We start from the raw sequence: 22,315 nt of genomic DNA, 5'->3' as shown, positions 1-22,315 counted from the left end.
TGTGTGTGGGCTTTCTGTGTCTCATGACAATGATGAACTTCAGGAGAGTTGGTGTTGCCTCCTGCCATAGAAATGTATCAGGAGGGAAAAAAAAAATCAAAGCACCTGGAAGAGGTTGTCCAGTCCACAGAAATGGCATTTTAACTGTTGTGAACATTATCAACCTAAATCCTCTGACCTACCCAGCATGTCCACATTTCTGTGATGAATTCTGTGTGAATTACACACAATTCTGATGTGTACAATTCATGGCTCTTGGTGTTGCTCATAATCCAATGAATATGTCGATTTTTGTTTTGATGTTAAGTATATATTTACACTCTGCTTAGTTAATAAATAGTCACCTGTGAAAGATAAATCTAATATCTCTATTAACAAAATCATTAATTAATCAGAATATCTCATTGTTTATCTCTTGAACTAAAGAGGCTGAGATGGAAGATTTTTACACTTGTTTCCATTTTTTTTCACATATTCTTTTCTTTATATTTTCATTGTCCAGTGTTGGAGATTGAGCCATCAATAATGACAGACTGAATCTTAGAATCCCACAGTATGGGGTCTGGAGAAAAGCTTGACAATCCCAGGTTGTAAACCTCCTCCAGGCCCAGAGCCAGCACTCCCACTTCTAATCTATTCCCTGGGTCCTTAGGACTCTGAGTTTCTTTCCCAAACAACCAAAAGCCCACTTCCCACGCCTATCTGGTTCTATCCCCAGATCCAGGCCAGTGTGAACACCCCTGGGCCAAGGGGCTGCTACTAGTATTTGCAGAGTGTGTGCACTGAGCCTGTTGAATGTTAACACTGGTGTGCACACACCTTTGCATGAGGATGCTGGTACTGTAGGACAGGACCAAGGGTAGGAAGAAAAGGACTGTGGGTCAGGGGCTTCCTCTGTATCCACTGGTGTTCCTGGCTCAGGAATATGTATTTTAGGGGCAGGCCTGTGCATGGCACACCTGGCTGCTATAATCTTTGCCTCACTTACTTTGCAGAAATGAACCAAAACTCCTGGGTCTGCCCCAGTCCAGGTACACATCCAGCAGCTGTTTCATGTAAAATAATCCAAAGGTGGCATTGCTTGTCTCTTTCAATTGGTAAATCAATCAGCTGATGTACCACAGGGTGCCCGGAGGGCTGCCTTTGTGGGAGGGTGTTCAGAGGTTCAGACATTTCCCACTGGAGTGGGCTTCTGTATTCCTAATGCATCTTTGCTTTCTGTAAGGAACAAACACAAACACATACACATTCTTTTTCAAATCCAAGTGACAGAGGAAATTACAGAGTAGTGAATGGATCAAGGAGATTGTTGTATAGCAAAAGGAGCATTTCCCAGCAAAGAGACTTTGTGTACATTTAAGGAAATCAATTATATTTTTATGCAACGTGGTTTGTCCCCAAAAACCAAGTCAAGAAAAGTATTTACAACAATGATAGTCACTTGGTAAGTTGTCAGTGTCTAGATATCTGCTTTGGGTTCCCTCCCTTCTAGTTAAGGGTGGGTGAGGTCTGATGAATATTTTATTTGGGAATTTTTCTTGCAGGACAATAAAAGGGACTGCAGCTGATTGCTGCAGATAGTTTTCTAAATTAGAAGACAGTGACAGCTGACAGGATGGACTCAGTTGATATATGACTGGCTAATAAAGCCAGGTCCTTTAAAAGCCGCTCCCAGTGCCAAACCAGAGAGACACTCTTAGGCTGGTTGCTGATTCTCGCTCCCATCAAGAGTCTGACTTTCAAAGTGTAGGGACCACATTTGCCATGCAGTCATTAACATGCCACATTTTCACTATCCAAGTTGCATGCTGGTCTGAGTGGTTTGAAGGCTAGTCTTAATAGTGAAATTTCCATAGTTGGAGACTTTTTGAAGACATTTAATGAACTATTTCTACCATCCAAAAGCAAAGAAATTGTTCATTAAATCACCTGTCATTTCTATATAAAAACATTTAATTTTTTACTTATGTCATTTAACTTTTTTGTTGCTTGGTTTGTTTTCATGAGGCAGATGATATTTTGAAATCAAACATGTCTGGCTGAGAGTGAGGCTTTCATTGAATGAGATGATTAATGTAGTCTTCAGGTCATGGGATTTCTTAGTTGGTAATCCACTGTCTGTGTTTAAAGAGCCGTTTATTATCTGCAGTCTTTCTCTGGGAAGAGTTCAGATTGGGGACAGGGTATCAGAAAATAACCTCAGAACCAACTTTAGGTCTATTTCACTTGGTATCTGACACCCAACAGTTCGTTTATTCTTTGAAAAGTGGTAGAGAAGTATTAAAAAAAATTTAAAGGCTGTCTCCAGCACCGAACTTCTCCCAGCGTAGACACAGCTGATCCTTACAGCCAACTGGCCTGGAGGTCAGTTCCTCCCAGTGATACCAACAACAATCAAGACTTAACTACAACAAGGCTGTACACACAGTCCACAAAGGGGTGCACCAAGAGTGTCCACCTCAGGTTAACTGGGGAGGCCGACCTACTGGGCCATATAGGAAACCTAGCACACAAATCTACCCTACCAACTCAGGGAAACAGTGAAAATGTGGCGTCAAAGAAACAGATCACAAACGAAAGAAATAGAGGAAAACAAACGACTGGATATAGAATTCAAAACCACGGTTATAAAGCTTTTCAAGAATATCCTAGAAAAGGCCGATAAATATAACGAGACCCTCGAAGATATGAAAAAGGACCAACTAGGAATTAAACATACACTGACTGAAATAAAAAATATTATACAGAGACCCAACAACAGACTAGAGGAACGCAAGAATCAAGTCAAAGAATTGAAATACAAAGAAGCAAAAAACACTCAACCGAAAAAGCAAAAAGAAAAAAAAATCCAAAAAGTTGAAGATAGTGTAAGAAGACTCTGGGACAACTTCAAGCGTACCAACATCAGAATTATGGGGGTGCCAGAAGAAGAGAGAGAACAAGATACTGAAAACCTATTTGAAGAAATAATGACTGAAAACTTTCTCCACCTGGTGAAAGAAATAGACTTACAAGTCCAGGAAGCACACAGAACCCCAAACAAAAGGAATCCAAAGAGGACCACACCAAGACACATCATAATTAAAATGCCAAGAGCAAAAGACAAAGAGAGAATCTTAAAAGCAGCAAGAGAAAAACAGTTAATTATCCCTCAAGGGAACACCCATACGATTGTCAGCTGATTTCTCAACAGAAACTATGCAGGCCAGATGGTAGTGGCAAGAAATTTTCAAAGTGATGAATAGCAAGAACCTACAACCAAGATTACTCTACCCAGCAAAGCTATCATTCAGAATTGAAGGGCAGATAAAGAGCTTCACAGCTAAGAAAAAGCTAAAGGAGTTCATCACCACCAAACCAGGATTATATGAAATGCTGAAAGGTATTCTTAAAGAAGAAGAAGAAGAAGAAAGTAAAGATAAAAATTATGAACAACAAATACATATCCATCAACAAGTGAACCTAAAAATCAAGTGAATTAAAAACCTGAGGAACAAAATAATCTGGTGAATATAATAGAATCAGGGGCATAGAAAGGGAGTGGACTGATAATTCTCAGGGGGAAAGGAGTATGGGGGTTTTCAGGAAGAGACTGGACAAAAATCATACACCTATGGATGAGGACAGTGGCGGGGAGGTAAGGGCAGAAGGTGGGGTAGGAATCGGGTGGAGGGGAGCTATGGGGGGAAAAAGGAGAAACAATTGTAATAATCTGAATAAAGATTTATTTTAAAAAAAATTAAGATTTTTAAATTGATTTTTTATTCTTTAGAGAGAGAAAGGGAGAAGGAGAGAGAGAGAAAAACATCGATGAGAGAGAAAGAAACATGGATCGGCTGCTTCCTGCATGTGTCCTACCAGGGTTTGAGCCTGCAACCCGGGCATGACAAGTCAGGGCTAAAAACATTTTTAATACTTCAAAAATAAAATGGGTGGAGAGTGGCTAAAGCTAGCCTGAAGTCTAATTTTCTGCTTTCTCAAAAAAAAAAGCAGGGGGTGGGGGCGGGGAGGGACTGGGCCCAGGTGTAATCAGCAAGAGGAGTTGACTTCTTTGGGGAACTGTTGAAAATATACCCAAGCCATGTTCATCCCTTTGGTTCTAGATTGATGTTCTGGACTACATGTTTGTGTCCCTTAAAATCATATATTGAAATCCTATTCCCAAGGTGGTATATTTGGAGGTAGGATCTTTGGGGTAATTAGGTCATGAAGGGGGTTAGTGATCTGATAAGAAGAGACCAGGGACTAGTTCACTCATTTTCTGCCATGCAAAGATACAAGAAGTTGGATGTCTGCAGCCTGGAAGAGGGCCCTTGCTAGAACCCTAATATCAGACTTCCAGCCTCCAATAATATGAGAAATAAATCTGTTACTGATAAGTCACCCAGTCTGTGATATTTTGTTGATAGCAGCTGAGCTAAGACAGTTGGTGAGTGCTTAGGAGGGAGGGGAAAAGACTGTTTTATCATCATCATGATCATTATTTTAAGAATGTTTCTAGTTACTTTTATAAATCATTTTTGTAGCTTATGAAGCATTAGGTTTTTGGCAAATAAACATGGTTCCTTTGAGCTCTAGAATGAAGCTAGTGTCTGATGGCAAAGGGCATTTCTCACCCCCGAGCCGGAGACAGACTAACTAACACACCAGACGTTGTCTATTCATAACATCATAAAATGTTGAAAAGATGCATTGTTTCTGCTGGGGTTTCCTAAGCTAATTTGATTAAATATTTCTTTGTCTCATTCATTGTATTTGGAGTTTTTCTCACGAGGGGGAAGGCAGTTTTTCCCTGAGGGCAGAGGGAAGGAAGGCTGTATAAGGAGTGATTTTCCACTGTCAGAGTCTCTATCTTCCCTAAAGCACCTCAAGGTATGGTGGGTGAAACCCAACCAGACAAGGAGCCAGGAAGTCCCAGGGAAAGTTGCTGAAATCAAAAAAGTCATCTGTATACTTCCTCTCCTGAAAATAGGCAACATTTGTGGGATTTTAAGGAATATCCTGTTTTTCCATTTTTTCTAGTCCTAAGCCAGGTCTAAAGTGAATTAAAAATTCAGATTATGTCTATCCTTGGGATAATACCAAAGTTCTCAGCTGGGGAAAAAATGTGTGATGATGTTTACCTGTAATAGGGGACCATTTGTTTTTCTTTCTGCCAGTAGCAAAACCATAGGTAACAAGCTTTTCCATACTGGGACCCCAAAGCCAATTCTTGAAGATGAATGACAAATTCTTTTAGTCCAAAGTTGTCTGCTGAAGTAGAGCTTTGAATTAGAAAATGAGGAGACCTTGACTTAAAACTGGATTAGGAAATATGCTTTTATTTTCTTCATGTCATTTATCAGAGCTTTGCACTTTAGGAGTGTCTGAGGAGATGCCATCTTATTTGACTGTTTAAAACTCAAGCGACCTGCCCCAACTAGCTTTAGTAAATCATTTAAACTGCATTAAGTTCCTTACCAGCAAAGTCAAAATAATATCACCCACCCTGATTACCTTACAGGATATAACAAGATAACCTGTGGCAAATGTATAACATGAAGACTCTTATTTTCCCTGGAGTGATCAATTACTTTCAAATTTTTATAAATAGAAATATTGTGATTTAAACTTTCAATTCTTGTTGGCCATTGAATTGTAATTATTTTATAGGTTCTAGATGTGATATTTCTCTTTAAACTCTATTGACCACCTACATCTGAATCATCTGGGTTGCTTGTTAAATGACAAACTCCCCTCCACCACAAAAAATGCATAGTTACAATACACACACACACACACACACACACACACACACACACACACACACACACACTGAATCAGAATCTATGGGTGTAGGGTCCCCACCTCTGATTTTTAATAACTCTCCAGGCTATGCTTCCCTTAAATTTGAGAACCACTGCTCTAAAACACCTAGCATATTACTGCATGACAGTATAGGCCAGTTCTGGGTGTTATAGGAGAACATGGTATACTTAAAACATTCACAACCGACATATTTCTCATGAGAGGTGGTTATGTAAGACACGACTGGTAGTGCCAGTCACTGCTTTAAGGCATCTAGCTTTCTAAATAGAGGATTATACTGAAAGACATTACATCGTTCACCATGGAAAAATACTCACCAATGTTGGTGCTTTTCCTTTAAAATTCTTTTCATTGCTAGTAAAACAGGAGGGGAAAACTTTCACTTCAAAGCCTACAAACTGCGAACTCTGTCTGCAGTGCCAGGCTCCAGGCTCCAACCAGTTTCTGGCATATGTTGAGCTTTTTAAAATCCTAAATACAGGAATGGATTTGCTTTGGAGTTTTATATACACACTTGTGTATACACAATGCAAATCCCAAGGGACTAAAAGGAAACAGGGGGAGGGATGGTTGCCATTTGACATCCTTGAATCTTCCCTGAACAATTGCCTTCTCCTGGACTGTGCAGCCCAGTACAAACTCAGGCCCAGGCATTTCCCACATGCAATAAAAAGGAAGTGATTTTGCTTCCAAGTTGCTTGTGCTCTAGGAGGAAAGCTGACACGTACTGGTAACGGTCACGACGATCGCTGTCTTTGCTCAGCTATGGTTCCAGAACGTCCCTGTAGGGCAGATGCCTGTCTGAGGGCCAGGAGAGTGTGTGTTAACTTTCTGTGGGGTGGAGACATGGTTGTTTGTCCCCACCTGCCATCTTTCCTAATGGGCCCAGTTTGCCTCCACATACCACTCCTTGTGCAAGAAGCCCAGCACCTTAGGGAAGTCATTTCCACCCCTGACTCCAGGGAGAGTGTGACCCCGGCCCCGTGCTGCACGCAGTGGTTCAGAAACCCTGAAGGAGGTGCGAGGAGACATTCGCTGGGGTATTCTGAGAAAGAAGCATGTTTGCTTCTGAAGGAAATCCATCAAAGAGGTGGGCTTCTCTTGTGCATGACAGTTGTTATGTGGTGCCTGCAGTTGTTCAGCCACAAGGAGGGAATCCAGAATTCTACTGCTGCTGCTGTGAAAGATGGAAGAGAAAAACAAAAAGCAGAACAACAAACCTAATAAGCTCTTATGGAGCCAGCCGTGAAGCCCACCCCCAGGCAGGCTCGCCAGGCCACACCCCCTGCACATGCTGCCTGTGCTTTCTGAGCAGCAGGTGCCCAGGAAACACTCTCCACTCATGTGGATGCTGGGGCGTTTCTTTCATATTCACAGATATAAAACCTAGGTTGGTCAGGCTCATGATGGAGTGGCTGGGACTTCCCAAGTCTGCTAGCCATCAGGCTATGAACCCCAACACTTAGTCACTGGGGAAATCGCTTAGGGTGATGCTTGGTGCAAACCAGATGTCGAATAAATGTCAATCAATTCTCCTTAAAATGTTAAATTGTATCTGAAGTGACTTACCCTGCAGTGTAAAAGAATATTTAAAACAAAAATATGGAGTTAGAAGGCATCTGCATACTTTATGTTTGAGCAGCAGTCTTCTGCCCACACCACCCCCACACCAGTAAAGCAGGCTTCAAACAATAATCACTTTCAGTACGTTGTGGAAAGCCTTAATTTTTTTGTTCCTGCTCTCCCTCCCCGCTGCACAGTTTCTCCATGCTGGCAGTTTATTTTATTTTGGCCTCTTGTTTCAGGGATGCTGTGGGCTAATTAGAGGCCAGGCGGCTTTGATTGTGAGCTGTTTTTCTTTGGGTTAAAGGTTTTGTTGTGGTGTTGGCATTTGTCATTCATTCTGATGTTAATTTTTTAAATATCTGTCAGCAAATTAAAGTACACATTACATGCTGATTTTGTTTGTTTGTAATATTTATATCCAGTGGTCACAGAGTATGTTTGATGTGGTTTTGAACTTTTCCTTTCTCCAAACATGTGGAAATGTGTATGTGAGGCCCTGGAGTTGAGATTCTATGCCCGGTTTACTTCTCCGACATCTGCCTTGTCTGGTGACTGTAGCTGTAGCTCTCTCCCCGGAGACATTGGAGTTCTGTAGGTTTGTTCTATTGAAGAGGTAGAGGTGCCTGGAAAAGGTCTCCAGGTAAAGGATTAATGCAAGAAAAGACAACCAGTGTTGGTTACTAAAAAAGGATAAAATAGAATCACAGCACACTATTAAGGACATGCCAAAGTGTTCCTATTCTATGTAAATGATGATATAAAGCTATTGTTGCCCAGCCACCATGGCTCAGAGGTTGAGCATCAACCTCTGAACCAGGAGGTCAAGGTTTGATTCCCAGTCAGGGCACATGCCCGGTTGCAGTCTCGATCCCCAGTAGGATTCTCTCTCATCATTGATGTTTCTATCTCTCTCTCCCTTTCCCTCCCTCTCTAAAATCAATTTTAAAAATATGTATTTTTAAAAAGCTATTGTTGACAGTACTAAGATGACCAAAATATAGTGAAAGGATTTACAGTAGGAGAGTTTCAGTTACTGTTGTTGCCATCCGTGTTGTAAAACATCAAACATCCATTGAGAAGATCATATGCTTTTTGAACGTGGATTAGCCAGCTGTCATATGGGTTTGGCATCCCTTTAGCTAAAGATAGGAGAGAGATATCTAGGTTACCTGAGTCTATGCCTGAAGTGCACTTTCATTCATGGGAGACAGGGGGATTGGCAACTATTGCAACCTGATTTTGATAAAAGATAGAACTTGCAAAAAGGGCGTGTTTGAATGTTCAGAAACTTGCCAGTGCGCTGTGAAGGTCCCCCCCCACCCCCACCCCCACTCCGCTCAGCAGCAGCAGACGCCTTGTGCACTCTTGGTGCTGTGGCATCTTGTCATCTGTCACCTGCCCTACAGCCATTTCCCCCTTTTCTGATCACAGCCCCTAAATCCCTTCTCCTTGTTCAGAACATGCATTCAAGCAGTGCTAGTTCCCCCTCAACTCCCCCTCTGGGTCTGGACCCACACCCAGGACTAGTCACCCAGAATCTTCACCTCATGGACCACAGCTGTTGATTCAGGAATGGGCTTGGTGACCCACACCAGACCACTGAGACACATTTCGGATTTTTTATAGAAACAAATAAGGGAAAGGAGAAGCTCTCTTGCTGCTGGGTTTGTGATATAGGGATGATACCAGTCTGGAGTGGCTAGGGACCACCACAGAGAGGGCATCTGGCTGGGCTGAGTGCAAGAGGAAAGCCGAACTGAGAGAGATAGCATTGAGTGCACTCCTAGATCCCAGTCTTCCCAAAGCAGAGCATCTTTGAACTTTTACGTACACATAAATCAATATTTTTGCATAAGATTCCAGTTAGATTTCTGTTACTTCTGAAAAGAACCCTAATTAGTCATTACAGACACAGAAGGTAAAATTTGCTGTCGTCATATTGTGGAAAAGCAGCTAGGGAATGTCTCCTACTGTGAGTCTCCCAACCTAGAGTCCAGGGCCTTTGCCTCCTTTTTGTGGCTTCAGTGTGTCCCTCCCTCCACCCCAAACAAGAAATAGAAGACAGGCTTGAGTAGAACTCATTGTTTGAAACCAAGATTGAAGGATATCAAAGCTTTTCTAACAGAGGCCTCTTTCTCGGCACCAACAATTCAAAATGGCTTAGAGTCAAATGGTCCTGAATAGCGCCATCCAACAGAAATATAATGGAAGACACATGTAATTTAAAATTTTCTAATGGCACCACTAAAAAGGTAAAATGATTTCTTTGTCTCATTCAAATCAACAAACAACAAGTGCTGGCGAGGATGTGGAGAAAAAGGAACCCTCGTGCACTGCTGGTGAGAACACAGACTGGTGCAGCCACTGTGGAAAATAGTATGGAGTTTCCTCAAAAAGTTAAAAATGAAACTCCCATTTGACCCAGTGATCCCACTTCTAGGAATATATCCCAAGAAAACAGAAACACCAATCAGAAAAGATATATGCACCCCTATGTTCATAGCAGCACAATTTACAATAGCTAAGATTTGGAAACAGCCTAAGTGCCCATCAGCAGATGAAAAAACTGTGGTACATCTACACAATGGAATACTACACCGCTATAAAAAAGCAGGAACTTTTACCATTTGCAACAGCAGGGATGGAACTGGAGAGCATGGAAGGAAATCGAAGCTTTTCTAAGAGAGGCCTCTTATTATGCTAAGCGAAATAAGCCAGTCAGAGAAAGATAAATATCACATGATCTCACTCATTTGTGGGATATAATGACCAACATAATTTGATGAACAAGAATAGATCCAGAGACAAATGGCAGGGGAAGAGGGGTTAGAGAGCAACCAAAGAACTTGTATGCATGCATATTAGCATTACCAATGGACACAGATACTGGAGCAGTGGGGGCTTGCTCGGGGTGGGAATGGCTGGGGGAGGGGGGCCAATCGGGGAAAAAGGAAACATGTAAAACTTTAGACGAAAAGAAAAGAAAAAGGCAAAATGAACCAGGATAAGTTAGTTTCACTAACATATTTAACCTAACATTTCCAAAATATTATCACTTCAACATGTAACTGACATTAGAAGAAATGATTATTGAGATAATTTACATTCTTTTTCTACTAAATCTTGGAAATTTTATGTGTATGTTAGATTTACAGTACATCCCAAGTCAGACTAGACCTATTTCAAATGCTCAGTAGCCACATCTGACCAGTGGTGACGGTATTGGACAATACAACTTTTCACCAACAGATATTTGGAAACACAGAGTCACTCTTCAGAACTAAATGCAGTGGAAGTGAGATTGACAGGTAGGAAACCCAGCTGCCAGGTTCTCCAGGTCCCTCTGCTGCAACCAGGGTGTGACTACCTGACTTAGATTTTCACCCCTTGCAATAAAAGGGTCTCAGGTCTTACACAGGCTTTTCCTAAAATGTGGGGACAACTGGGCTGTTAATCTATGCTTAGTAATTGCTTTATGCAGAAATAAATTCTATCACATACTGCAACATGGGTGAATCTTGAGGACATTATGCTGAGTGAAATTAGCCAATCACAAAAAGAAAAGATTGTATGATTCCACTTAATTGAGGTACCTAGAGTAGTCAATCTGTAGAGACAGAAAGTAGAAGGGTGAATACCAAGAGTTGGAGGGAGAAGCAAATGAATTTAGTGTGTAACAGAGTTTCAGTTTTGCAAGATGAAAAGGTTTTAGAGATCTGTTGCACAATAATGTGAATATAGTTAACACTACTGAACAATATACTTTAAAATTATTAAGATGGTAAATTTTATGTTTTTACCACAGTGTTTAAAAATTTACATTTTCGTGATTAATATGAATTTCTTCATCTGAACAGTAAGTTCTATGAGAAAAGTGAATGCTCTTCAATATATCCTTGGCACCTAACTTCCATTTATTCTGGCATTCAGTAAATATTTAAATGAATGAATTTATAAAATTAAATTAACAATCTCTCATGTACAATTGAGGAGTGTATTTGGCTTTGTGCAATACGTGCTTCATAACACAAGCAGATGACAAGTACTCAAACATTTGGAAATAGCCTTGCAAGGATCCTCGCATATTAAGTGATTGATAGATTAATGAATTTAGCATCTTTCTAAAGAGAAGTGTATTAAAAAAAAAACACACACACAACACAGTAGCACACACCTTTTTTTCCCACCAAAAGAATGATTTCCAGTTGCAAAATTTTTAGACCTTTTCCAGTTAAAAGTTTAGTTAGCTGTTTTAGCTACATGGGTGATTTCTGCAGTATGATATTCATTGATATTGATATCTGTAAAGGGTTAATAATAAAGTTTAGTTACTTCCTGGAAATGTTTGTTTTGGATTTGATATTGAAGAAAAGGCAAAAATGGAATCAAAATGGATTTTTTTAGTACCTAATTCAAGGAAGTACTGAGATAATCATTGTCCAGTGGTCTTACGATGGGAGATGAAACCGATAAAGATAGTGGATCACAGAGTTCTAGCAGAAATGTATGTTTCTTAAGCCAGTATATCATTGGGCAGCATTTTTATTATTTTGTTGCGAGGACTGGTATTTTTGGAGTAACAAATATAAGCACATAATTGGAGAGGAAATTTTGGTCAAGAAAATGTCAAGCTTAGGTACAGTTTAGTGAGCAGCTGGCCTCTAATAAATCTTGGATGATTTCATGGAAAAAATGGACCCTCCCTGGCAGGATTGTTTCTTAGTCAGATGGTGGAGCCTTCCGGCCCATCAGTTGCCTTAGAAGAGACTTAAAGAGGTGATCTGGCACCAAGAGCCGAGCTGGGACATAAAATTTTAGTGTCAAGTAAAGTGATATTACAAGAAAAGAAAAAGTTTAAGATTTGAAAAGTCTGTCCCCAAAACACAGCACTTTTTAAAAAATTCTTTGTTGTTTCAAGTACTACATTTGTCTCCTTTTTCCCCCATTGACCTCTCCCCAGCCACTCCCACCCCCCCAGCACATGCCCTCACCCCTGCCCCCCAGTGTCTGTGTCCATTGGTTACGCTTATATGCACCCATCCAAGTCCTTTGGTTGATCTCTTACTCCCTCACCTGCCCCCACCTTCCCTCTGAGGTTTGATGGTCTGTTCGATGCTTCTCTGTCTTGGGATATATTTTTAAAATACAGCATCTTAATTAAAGGAAAGAAAAGCAGTAAGTAAAGGGATTCTGCATCCAGGAAAACCAAAAGAGGCAGAGGTGGGAAAAGAAAAGATGGGAGGCAAAGTGACTGCTATGTAGGGGACGAGAAGTCTTGTGGTGCTGGAAAAGACCAAGTGGAGCAGTGAAGGCTAAAAGGAGAGCACTTCAAACTTTCACTGAAGGCAGTTGAGAAATTTTCCTCAATGTGGCATCAAAAGGGAATAAGAATGACCATGAGTAAAGGTCCTGTAACATTATGAGTTAGAATTTTGCCTTTTTATGATTATGTGGGAAAAGTAATTCTTAGAAACAAAAGAAATAGAGAGCATATGAATGTTATTCTGCATTAATTTTTCTGACTGCTAAATCAGTTAAAATGAATCTTAAAAATAATAGCCCTGTCTAGGCTGTATAAAATTTTTTTAATCCTTCCAGCATTAGAAGAGAATTAAATATTACCTTAGGACATAATAATGGTTTTTGTAATATAAAATTACTGAGATTTTTAAAAAATCTGAGATGATCATGATTTTGGAAAACAGCTCATTATGCCAGACTAGTTTGTTTTACACAGGTAGTATAAAGTCAAGAAGCAACTTTAGGTACAAACTTCCATTTATAAGATAAATAAGTTGTGGGGATGTAATGTACAACATGGTGACTATAATTTATAATACCACTAGAGGCCTGGTGCACGAAATTCATGCACTGGCGGGGGGATGTCCCTCAGCCCAACCTGCACCCTCTCCAATCTGGGATCCCTCGAGGGATGTCCGACTGCCACAGGGATCGGGCCTAAACAGGCAGTCGGACATCCCTTTCACAATCCGGGACTGCTGGCTCCCAACTGCTCGCCTACCTGCCTGATTGCCCCTAACCACTTCTGCTTGCCAGCCTGATCACCACCTAACCACTCTCCTGCCAACCTGATCAACGCCTAACTGCTCCTCTGCCAGCCCGATCGTCCCCAACTGCCCTCCCCTGACAGCCCGGTCACCCCCAAATGCCCTTCCCTGCATATTCCCTCTTTATTAAATAGGGTCTTTTCTTTAACGTATTGGACAGCCCTAACTGGTTTGATTAGTGAATGGAGCATCGGCCTGCAGACTCAAGGGTCCCAGGTTCAATTCTGGTCAAGGGCATGTACCTTGGTTGGGGGCACATGCCCAATGGGGAGTGTGCAGGAGGCAGCTGATCGATGTTTCTCTCTCATCGATGTTTCTAGCTTTCTATCTTTTTCCCTTCCTCTCTGTAAAAAAATCAATAAAATATATTTTTAAAAAAACATCTTGGACAGTGTACCTGCCGTGGTCTTGACAAACCAGTAAAAATATAAACCCAAACTAAAAGTGTCATAAAATGAACTCCTTAAACAGGAATTTCATGAGACCTTGGAAAGATGATATCATGTGGTTGTTTCTTCCTTTTTTCCTTCTCTTTCTTTTTCTTGATGTTTCATCTTTTGTCCTTTCTTTCTTTTCTCCTTTTATTCCTTTTCTGTCCTCTCTTTCTCTTAACTTTTCCATTGGTAGAATCGTCAGTACTTGAATCTGTCTTGCTTCCAGAAGACGAAGAAGAGGGAAACACACCGTCATCTGAAGAAAAAGATAATCTATGTTGGGATCGGTGGTATTTCTGGTTTTGCTCTTTTCCCAGTTTCTTTGTCATTTCTGCTGACCCGGCATCTTCAGGACTTGTGCATGGGCACTTCTTATTCATGTCTACAAAACCTCCCTGCCTTGGTGAAAATGTAGGGGAAAAGGCCTTGCTGGGTGGGCTCAAGCCCTACCCGAGGTGCTGAGGAACCAGGGCAGGGAGCACCCACCACCGCCGTTGCAGAGCCAACCTCCGGGGTACTCTCCAGTAATATAACTGCAATGTCGCAGTTTACCTTCAGAAATTAGTTATGTTACTTCCGATGTGAAACCCTACCTCAGACATTTCCTTTGTGGTTTGTAAAGATTTTAAATAAAACCCATTTACCTCCCTAACCTGGTCAGAAGTTTCTACCCAATGGGAGAGGTGCTGGGCAGAGTCGCCCAGATATCCCCCACCCCATCTCTAATCACTCGGCTGGGGGCAAGGGAAGTTCCAAGGCGGGCTCCCCTAGGCTGCCAGTGGGGCAGGATCACTCGCCCAAGTCACGGGCACTTCTGAGGCTGAGACCCTGAGGCTATAGGTGTGTGTAGGGGGGATCACTCCGCGGGAGTGTGGGCGCCTCCGAGGCTGACACCCCGAGCTGCCGCTGGGAGGGGATCGCTTCGTGGGGGTGTGGGCACTTCCCAGGCTGAGACCCGAGCCTGCAGGTGTGTGTGTGGGGGGGGGGATCACTCCGTGGAGAGTGAATTTGTTTTTGTTTTTTTATAAAGGGTCAGGAGGGCCTCTGGGCAGCATTCCGCCAGGCCACTTATGCTGCCGGCTCTCAGCGGCAGCCCTCCCTGGGACTGGGGGACTCTGGCGGGGCTGAGAGGACTGGGCGCTGCCATCTTGTGGCTATGGGTGCCGACATTTTGTCGTGGAATGACAGTTAATTTGCATATTATTCTTTTATTAGATAGGATACTATAGTTTATTAGAGGCCCAGTGCATGGATTCATGCACTGGTGGGGTCCCTCGGCCTGGCCTGTGGGGATCGGGCTGAAACCAGGGGGTCCCGGATTGCAAGAGGGCAGTTCTCAGGTGATGCACCCTGGAATCAGGCTCCCTCCTCTCTGGTTCCAGGTGCGTCACCTGAGAACCACAGCTGCCAAGTCACCGCAGCTTGACAGCTCCTTCATTGAGTGTCTGCCCCCTGGTGGTCATTGCATGTCATGCTACTGGTCAGATGGTCAGTCACTTAGGCTTTTATATATATAGATAATACTGTAGCAGTGATTTATAATTGATATTTGCTAAGAGAGTAGACAAAAGTTCTCATCACAAGAAAAAAATGTATAACTATATGAGGTGATGGATGGTTACTATACTTGTGGTTATCATTTTGAAATATATACATATGTATATCAAATCATTATGTTGCACACCTGAAACTAATATGATGTTACTAGAGGCCTAGTGTACGAAATTCGTGCACAGGTAGGGTTTCTAGGTCTAGCTGGCGATCAGGGCCGGCCGGGGCCTTCCCCCGGCTGCCAGCTGCCGGCCAAGGCCTTCCTTCATTCCACGCTGCCCCATGGTGATCAGCGCACGTCATAGAGAGCAGTCAAACTCCTGGTCGGGTCAAACTCCTGAGGGGACAATTTGCATATTAGCCTTTTATTATATAGGATATATCAATTATATCTCAAGAGAACTGGAAAAGAAAAAGAAGGCAACTTTAGATAATTAAAAAGTTGTCTACATGGGGACTTGTTCATTTTGCTAAAAGAAAAACTAATTTTTTTTTCAATGCTTTCAGTGGTTCAGATTTAGTGGGATAAGGTTAATGAAGGTAGTATTCTCATAATACAGCATAAATGTGAATTTTATTCAAGCCTTTTATAAAGCTCTTCTGACATAGGCCATCTTAGTGATGGCTTGCCACCTAGTATATGCCATTTTAGAGCCACTTTCTTCCCATAAGTTTTTTTAAGAAGCGTAATTACTTCTTTATTCCTCAGTATCATTTATGTAACCACTGAGATTGGGTTGTCATTCTGGAGTGTTGAAGTGTGGATCCAGACCTCTGCAGAGCCCACCTTTTTATCCACCAAACTTCTGACAGGGTGAACCAAGTTTCTAAAAGTCGGAACTCTAAGCATTAAACATTTGGTGAATAATGTGATATATTTGGAGCTGTACTGTTTGTGAAATTCTCCATTTCATTTTGCTTTCAGTTTCACAGAGATGTTTATATGCATTAGTCTTCTTTATATTTTGCCTTCTTTAAAGCTAATTCTTTATTGTTTTTTCCTGTTGATGTCCTCTATCACTTCCCCCGAGCTCTTCCCATAACTCTAATTTTCCTTCAGTAGTAGTTTCTAGGAGTTTCTTAGAGTGGGTGCCTTTCTAAGCTTTTGTACACTATTGTGATGGTTTAAGTTTAAATTTTAGTTTATTGATCACAGTTTTACCAAGAGAACCCTCTCAAAACCAACACCTCTGGAGTTTATTACCAAAATTACTATCATCGTAAATTCCTAAGTCATTTTATGAGCCCCAAAACCTTCAGCCATGGCTCCGAACATCATCGTGTTCATTAAGGGCTCATTCAAGACATTCTTTATTACAAGTGATTGCCAACAAAGGGAAAATGCTCCTTTTCTAGTGGCTTCCTAACAGAGCCTCCACTGTACATAGAAAGAGAGCCTTCAAGACCTGAAATACATATGTCAATCTTAGCAGATTGCCTTACAAAATAATTTGGTAAATAGTCTGTAAGCAAAGGGTTAATAGTTGAACCACTCACTTCCACTCAACACTGGAGAAAAATAGGTTTTCAGTTATTCCCTTTAGATGGAAAACTCCTTAATGACAGCATACTCAGTTGCATGTAGAAGACAGTTCAGTGTTTAAAGAATAGATGACTGAGGTGGGAGTGGAGGGCTGTGTGCATGAAATGAACTGCTTCCTTGGTCATCACCAGTTACTTTTTATTTGTTGTGTAGCTTGTATCAAAGCTAATGAATAATGTTATAGAATAGTGATCCTATGGTGAATCTGTACAATTTTGACTAATTCTGTGTCATCCACATAGTTGGTCTCCCAGTATCTTATGCTCTGAAATATCTAAAGCACAACTCTTGGATGTCTTCTCACCCTGACACCTTACTTCATGTTTCCTCTCTGCTGAGTGACATCGTCACCCTCCCATCGTCATACATGCTAAATTAAACCTGCAAGCTACCTTCCTCCATCTCTCCCTCATCACCAGAGCTCCACCCAGCACATCCAGATGTTGACCCAACATCATTAATTTTCACTTTGTGAAGCTGTATTGTTTGTGTGTTATTGCATTTGTAGCATTGTATCACCAGTCTCATATCTGATATTTTACGTTATATACTCCAAGAGGGCACAAATAATCTGCACACATACTTGGTCTATAGGATGTGTTGAAATGACAGAAGAGGAGAGAACCTTTGGTATTGAGGACAAGACTTTCAGTAAACTCAGAGTCAGGACTCTGGATATTGTCTTTTGTTGTGGTTTATTTCCATAAAAAAAAAAATCTTAAAATTTTTACTCTTATTCCCTATTAGTGTCTCTTTTTTAGAATTTTTTTTATCCAGCACCCAGGAAAATATCTACAGTAAGGCACTAAATGAAGGCTTCTGAGGTAGAGCAGGCTGCTCTGTTGGCATTTCGCCTTGACTTGCCAGTTTAGGTTATAACCCAAACATGCTAAACTTTTCTTTATTAATTATACTAGTCAAGGTCTTTGGTAGCAGTGGAAAAAAAAACTGGCTTTGACTTAATAAACATAAAAGCAATAAATAGAGGTTAACAATGTAGCCCACACAATTTATGGAAAGGTGTATCGTTTATAGGACCCACAGAGGCTACCCCAGGACCATGTGGTCAGGAAATGACCTGGCACTGCTGCCATTGGCTGTGTGCCTCTGCTAGTGATGAACTTTGGACTCCACCATTGAGAATAATCCTTGAGTTACCCGAGTACAGGCAGGAGCATTTAATGGACAAGCCCACGTCTTCTGCCCTGCCCCTACAGTTTCCTCTATACGATGGTTCTTCTAGCATATTTATTATGAGTTGACTCAAATGTGTTTTTAGAAATATCCTGATAACCATCCACATTCTCCTGCAATAACAGAAGGAAAAAATAGGAGTTAGAAGGAGAATTCTGGACCTTTTTTTGAACAGCTTATCTCAATGAGAAGACAAATTTGCCTAATTTACCAATAACTGGAATAAGTTCAAGATGTACAGTTTAAAAACATCATAGTTAGTAATGAGCATAGACAAAGCAAGACTCATCCTTATAAGAAAACTTGCAGGATGTAAAGATGGCAACCAGCAGGACAACAGTGAGGAAGAGAGTGTGAGAGAGTGAGGGAACGAAAGGGGAGTATGTGGTTGTGTGTGTGTGTGTGTGTGTGTGAAAGAGAGAGAGAGAGAGAGAGAGAGAGAGAGAGAGAGAGAGTGTGTGTTAGGGACGGTTAGATCCTGCAGGACTTTCAGGGGCTGGCGGGCCAGGCAGTCTTAGATTCCAAGACCCTGCTGCCACTGCAACCACTCCTGGGTGGCCGGCGCTGGCACAGAAACCATGCCATCTTGAAGGGAAGAACTTCTGAGACTAGGAAACCAGCCTGACTACCACCCAGACTGGCCTCAGACACAAAGCAGAACCTTATAGTCACTCTGGACAAAGACCTGCTACCATAGCTGCAGACCCAAAGACACTGAGACTCCAGCCATCCCAGTTGCAGATTCCTGTGAGTCACAGAGTGCATCCCCACCCGCTGGTCCACTGCAGCAGCATAGGGCACACATGACCCACAGAGCATGAGTGGGCCTCCTGCCAACACAGGGCAGCCATGCAACCCAGACCCCAGGTAGGCCTGTGACTCGGATTCTTGGCACGGAGGTCCCACACTAATCCACGGCAGCCAAACCGAGCACCTTTGACTCTGATTCTCGGCACATGCATGTGGGGACTCTGATTCTCAGTGTGTTTGTGCAAGGCCCTCCGCTGACCCAAGGCAGCTGATCTGAGTACCCATGACTCTGATTCTCAGTGCACATGCGCGATGACTCTGATTCTCACAAGGTGGCCAAACCAAGCACCGGCAACTCTGATTCTTGGCACACACATGCAGGGACTCTGATTCTTGGCACGCATGCATGCAAGAGGCCTCCCACTGATCCAAGGCAGCCAATCCGAGCACCCATGACTCTGATTCTCGGAGCAGATGTGAGACCCCCACTGAGCCAAGGCAGCCACACCAAGCTCCCATGACTTGGGTTCTAGGTGCACATGCACCCAGGGGAGGCTGCTGCTGACCCCCAGCGGCCGTGCCACCCACCCCCAGGTGGGCCAACTCTTGCCACACATGACTCCCGCCGACCCATGGCAGCCATGCATCTCGGTGCCTGAGCTCTTCAGCGACACTTGGGTTGTGCAGTGCTCCCACTGCATGTGGCTCAGGCCCCCACAACTTGGCACTTGGACCTTTTGGTAATAGCAAAAATGGAGAGACAACAAACAATCCCCAAAGGAAAGAAAAGGAGGAATTGCCAAGAAAGGAACTAAATGAAACAGAGGCATGCAATATGTCAGAAAAAGAATTCAGAGTGATGGACATACAGTTCATAAACCAGATGGACAAGAAAATCAACAACCTATGCAAGAATCAGGAGGAAATCAAAAGTGATATAGCTACAATCAAAAACACAATGGAAGGTTTCAACAGTAGACTAGGAGAAGCGGAGGACCAAATTAGTGGGTTAGAAGATACGGTAGAGGGAAAAGCCCAATCTGAATAGCAATTGTAGGAAAAAATTAAAAAGCAGGAGGAGAGCCTAAGGGAGCTTTGGGACAACATGAAACGAAGTAACATACGTATAATAGGGGTGCCAGAAGGACAAAAAGAGCAGCAAGGATTAAAGAACCTATTTTAAGAAATAATAACAGAAAACTTCCCTGACATGGAGAAGAAAGTCACACAAGCACAAAGAGTCCCAAACAAGATGAACCCAAAAAAGACCCACACCAAGACACAACATAATTATAATGGCAAACATTAACAACAAAGAGAGAATCTTTTTTTAAAATATATTTTATTAATTTTTTACAGAGAGGAAGGGAGAGGGATAGAGAGCTAGAAACATCGATGAGAGAGAAACATCGATCAGCTGCCTCCTGCACACCTCCCACTGGGGATGTGCCCACAACCAAGGTACATGCCCTTGACCAGAATCGAACCCGGGACCCTTCAGTCTGCAGGCCAACGCTCTATCCACTGAGCCAAACTGGTTTCGGCAACAAAGAGAGAATCTTAAAGGTTGCAAGAGAGAGACAGAGAGTTACCTACAAAGGATCTCCCATCAGATTATCAAATGATTTCTCAACAGAAACACATCAGGCAAGAAGGGAATAGAAGGAGGTATACAAAGTGATGCAAAGCAAGGGACTGAATCCAAGAGTACTCTATCCAGCAAGACTGTCAATCAAAATTGAAGGGGAAATCAGGAGCTTCACAAACAAAAAAAGGCTAAGGAAGTTTATCACTACCAAGCCAGAAATGCTAAAGGGACTGTTGTAAAAAGAATAATTAGAAAGGGAGGAAGGAACACAGGCATAAATAATATAAATGGCTACAAACAAGTACCTATCAATAATAACACTAAATGTAAATGGATTAAATGCTCCAATCAAAAGACATTGAGTGACTGAATGGATAAGAAACCATGACTAGTATATATGCTGTCTACAAGAGACCCATCTCAGAACAAGGGACTCACACAGACTGAAAGTGAAGGGATGGAAAAATATCTTTCAGACAAATGGAAATGAAAAAAATGCTGGGGTAGCAATACGTATATCTGACAAAATAGACCTCCAAGTGAAGGCCATAATAAGAGACAAGGAAGGCCACTTCATAATTCTAAAGGGATTGATACAACAAGAGGATATAACTCTGGTAGACATATATGCACCCAATGCAGGAGCACCCAAATACATAAAAAAACTTCTGGAAGGTGTCAGGGAAGAGATTGACAGCAATACAATCATAGTAGGAGACTTTAGTACCTCATTAACTTAACTGGATAAATCCTCTAGACAAAAAATCAGCAAAGAAACAGCAATCCTAGACAACTCACTAGGTCAGATGGACTTAATTGACATCTTCAGAACATTCCACCCCAAAGCTACAGAACATACATTCTTCTAAAGTGCACATGGGTCATTTTCAAAGATAGACCACATATTGGGATACAGGCAAAGTCTCTCCAAATTCAAGAAGATTGAAATCATATTAAGCATCTTCTCAGATCACAATGGCATAATATTAGAAATAAACTACAATAAAAACAATCACAAAAATTCAAACACTTTGAGGCTAAATAGCATGCTATTAAACAATGATTGGGTTACCAAAGAGATCAAAGAAGAAATTAAAAAAACATCCTGGAAACAAATGACAATGAAAACACAACAATCCAAAATCTATAGGACACAGTGAAAGTAGTCCTGAGAGGGAAGTTCATAGCATTACAGGCCTACTGAAAAAAAAAAAAAAAAAAAAAAGAAAGAAAGAAAAAAAGAAAAATTGGTAATAAATCATCTTACTCTGCAACTTGAAGAATCAGAAAGAGAGCAACAAGAAAGGCCCAGAGTGAGCAGAAGGAAGGAAATAATAAAGATCAGAGTGGAAATAAATGACATAGAGACCAAAAAAAAAAAAAAAAAAAAAGATCAATGAAACCAAGAGCTGGTTCTTTGAAAGGATAAACAAGATTGATGAACCTCTAGCCAGGCTCACTAAGAAGCAAAGAGAGAGGACCCAAATAAACAAAATCAGAAATAAAAGAAGTGAAATAACAACAGACCCCACAGAAATACAAAGAATCATAAAAAAAAAAAAATACTATGAGCAACTCTATTCCAACAAACTGGTCAACCTAGAAGAAATGGACATATTAGAAAAATATGAACTTCCAAAACTCAATCAGGAAGAATCTAAACATCTCAATAGGCCAATAACTATGGAGGAAATTGAAGCAGTAATCAAAAAACTTCCAACAAACAAAAACCCTGGACCAGACGGCTTCACACAGGAGTTTTACCAAACATTCAAAGAAGAACTAAAACCTATCTTCCTCAGACTATTAAAAA

The 22,315-nt window shown here is 41.6% G+C and overlaps 1 protein-coding gene across 3 annotated transcripts in view; it reads left to right on the top strand.

Moving 5' to 3' along the window:
- The window catches only part of ATP8A2 (ATPase phospholipid transporting 8A2), a 700,434-nt gene that overhangs the window by 537,560 nt on the left and 140,559 nt on the right, over positions 1 to 22,315 (top strand). The gene's annotated exons all lie outside the window — the stretch shown is intronic.

Source organism: Plecotus auritus (genome assembly GCF_963455305.1).
Source record: "Plecotus auritus genome assembly, chromosome: 3".
Lineage (NCBI taxonomy): Eukaryota > Metazoa > Chordata > Mammalia > Chiroptera > Vespertilionidae > Plecotus > Plecotus auritus.
The sequence above is the reverse complement of the archived record's forward strand: the minus strand, read 5'-3'. Positions and strand labels throughout refer to the sequence as shown.